Source organism: Pseudophryne corroboree, chromosome 3 (assembly GCF_028390025.1).
Source record: "Pseudophryne corroboree isolate aPseCor3 chromosome 3, aPseCor3.hap2, whole genome shotgun sequence".
Lineage (NCBI taxonomy): Eukaryota > Metazoa > Chordata > Amphibia > Anura > Myobatrachidae > Pseudophryne > Pseudophryne corroboree.
This window is the reverse complement of record NC_086446.1, coordinates 133,097,387-133,100,807: the sequence shown is the minus strand read 5'-3', so window position 1 is coordinate 133,100,807 and position 3,421 is coordinate 133,097,387. Positions and strand designations below refer to the sequence as shown.

General features: G+C 34.6%; 1 non-coding gene across 1 annotated transcript; it reads left to right on the top strand.

Moving 5' to 3' along the window:
• The first annotated feature begins 2,822 nt into the window (after positions 1–2,822).
• Positions 2,823–2,896, top strand: TRNAS-ACU (transfer RNA serine (anticodon ACU)). The gene has a single exon. It is a non-coding gene; the product is annotated as a tRNA-Ser (tRNA).
• The last annotated feature ends 525 nt before the right edge of the window (positions 2,897–3,421 follow it).

Genomic DNA, 3,421 nt, shown 5'->3' with positions numbered 1-3,421 from the left:
CACTTGTACATTTTGTATTGCTCTTCTGGTGACAATGTAGTTTGTTTTTGTCAATTACCATTTTAATAATAGGGTAAAGAAAATTAAGTGGATTTTTGAAAGAAAACAATACTGTCAATATACTATTAAAACAAATTAAAATGGTAAAAGTTATTGTACTTTAAGTAAAAATAAAAGAGCCAAAATATCAATCCCAGTTTTGGATTACTTTAATTAACAAAAAAAATGCATATAGCAGAGGATAGTTTCAATCTGCCTACCGCTGGGTTATGGGCCCAGCATGCTTCCATTGCTGTACTCTGCTGCACATGTAAGTGCAAGAGATCCTAAAGCACTCACTCATCATGGGAAAGTACCAATGTGTTTCTTCGTTGGTTGATGGAAGAAACATCTTACAAAAACTCTCCAGATTATTGACTTTTTAAAGTTTTTCTAGGAAACGTTTTAGATGAATGCTTATTAGCCTTTGTCAGTATGTAATTTTGCAAAGTGTCTCTGTGGCGCAATCAGTTAGTGTGTACGGCTATTAACCAAAAGGTTGGTAGTTCAATCCCACCAAGGGACGTAATTGACCTTGTTATCAGATTTTGGTGATCTTTAAGTAGACAAGTCAAAATTTCAAACCCCCTCTTATGGTGTAGGGTACCTGGCCTTCTCTGATGTAATCAGAGTTAGATTTGATTCAGTGATTTTATAAAAACAGCTAGGAAGCACAATTTAGCAGTGGGTTGCAGATAAAAAGAAATATGCTGGCAAAAAAATCCAATTGAGTGATTAAACAGCTCTTAATTTTCTGGCTTTATTTTTATGCTAACAAATTTGTTCTCTGAAAAGTGTCCACAAAGCCAAGTCTCTGATTAACACCTTTGTAGGGATGGTTTTTCATCTATTACTAAATTAAACTTGCTTCATTGGAAAGGCAGCAAGATGCATCCTCATTTCAATGTCTACTGAAATAATACGGGTTGATACCAGGAAACATTAATGCCACTGCATCCTTGCGGCTTTCTCATGTGGAAGTCTGTTTAATGTGAAAACAAGGTGATATCTAATTAGCACACAGGTAAGGAATTAAGAAAATCTTTATTTAAGGGTGAAGATGTTTCTCACAAAATCGTTGCCCCAATGCATCATTGAAATTCAAGCTGGAAAGATGATTTTAATATATCACTTGTACATTTTGTATTGCTCTTCTGGTGACAATGTAGTTTGTTTTTGTCAATTACCATTTTAATAATAGGGTAAAGAAAATTAAGTGGATTTTTGAAAGAAAACAATACTGTCAATATACTATTAAAACAAATTAAAATGGTAAAAGTTATTGTACTTTAAGTAAAAATAAAAGAGCTAAAATATCAATCCCAGTTTTGGATTACTTTAATTAAAAAAAATGCATATAGCAGAGGATAGTTTTAATCTGCATACCTCTGGGTTATGGGCCCAGCATGCTTCCATTGCAGTACTCTGCTGCACATGTAAGTGCAAGAGATCCTGAAGCACTTACTCAGCATGGGAAAGTACCAATGTGTTTCTTCGTTGGTTGATCTAAGAAACATCTTACAAAAACTCTCCAGATTATTGACTTTTTAAATTTTTTCTAGGAAACGTTCTAGATGAATGCTTATTAGCCTTTGTCAGTATCCACTTTTGCAAAGTGTTTCTGTGGTGCAATCAGTTAGTGTGTCTGGCTACTAACCAAAAGGTTGGTGGTTCAATCCCACCCTGGGATGTAAGTGACCTTGTGATCAGGTTTTGGTGATCTTTAAGTAGACAAGTCAAAATTTCAAACCCCCTTTTATGATGTAGGGTACCTGGCCTTCTCTGATGTAATCAGAGTTAGATTTGATTCAGTGATTTTATAAAAAACAGCTAGGAAGCACAATTTAGCAGTGGGTTGCAGAGAAAAAAAATATGCTGGCAGAAAAATCCAATTGAGTGATTAAACAGCTCTTCATTTTCTGGCTTTATTTTTATGCTAACAAATTTGTTCTCTGAAAAGTGTCCACAAAGCCAAGTCTCTGATGAACACCTTTGTAAGGATGGTTTTTCACCTATTACTAAATTAAACTTGCTTCATTGGAAAGGCAGCAAGATGCATCCTCATTTCAATGTCTACTGAAATAATACAGGTTGACACCAGGAAACATTAACGCCAATGCATCCTTGCTGCTTTCTCATGTGGAAGTCTGTTTAATGTGAAAACAAGGTGATATCTAATTAGCACACAGGTAAGGAATTAAGAAAATCTTTATTTAAGGGTGAAGATGTTTCTCACAAAATCGTTGCCCCAATGCATCATTGAAATTCAAGCTGGAAAGATGATTTTAATATATCACTTGTACATTTTGTATTGCTCTTCTGGTGACAATGTAGTTTGTTTTTGTCAATTACCATTTTAATAATAGGGTAAAGAAAATTAAGTGGATTTTTGAAAGAAAACAATACTGTCAATATACTATTAAAACAAATTAAAATGGTAAAAGTTATACTTTAAGTAAACATAAAATAGCTAACATATCAATCCCAGTTTTGGATTACTTTAATTAACAAAAAAAATGCATATAGCAGAGGATAGTTTCAATCTGCCTACCTCTGGGTAATGGGCCCAGCATGCTTCCATTGCAGTACTCTGCTGCACATGTAAGTGCAAGAGATCCTGAAGCACTCACTCATCATGGGAAAGTACCAATGTGTTTCTTCATTGGTTGATGGAAGAAACATTTTACAAAAACTCTCCAGATTATTGACTTTTTAAAGTTTTTCTAGGAAACGTTCTAGATGTATGCTTATTAGCCTTTGTCAGTATGTACTTTTTACAAAGTGTCTCTGTGGCGCAATCGGTTAGTGTGTCTAGCTACTAACCAAAAGGTTGGTGGTTCAATCCCACCCAGGGACATAATTGACCTTGTGATCAGGTTTTGGTGATATTAAAGTAGACAAGTCAATATTTCAAATCCCCTCTTATGGTGTAGGGTACCTGGCCTTCTCTGATGTAATCAGTTAGATTTGATTCAGTGATTTTATAAAAAACAGCTAGGAAGCACAATTTAGCAATGGGTTTGCAGAGAAAAAAAATATGCTGGCAGAAAAATCCAATTGAGTGATTAAACAGCTCTTCATTTTCTGCCTTTATTTTTATGCTAACAAATTTGTTCTCTAAAAAGTGTCCACAAAGCCAAGTCTCTGATTAACACCTTTGTAAGGATGGTTTTTCACCTATAACTAAATTAAACTTGCTTCATTGGAAAGGCAGCAAGATGCATCCTCATTTCAATGTCTACTGAAATAATACAGGTTGACACCAGGAAACATTAACGTCACTGCATCCTTGCTGCTTTCTCATGTAGAAGTCTGTTTAATGTGAAAACAAGGTGATATCTAATTAGCACACAGGTAAGGAATTAAGAAAATCTTTATTTAA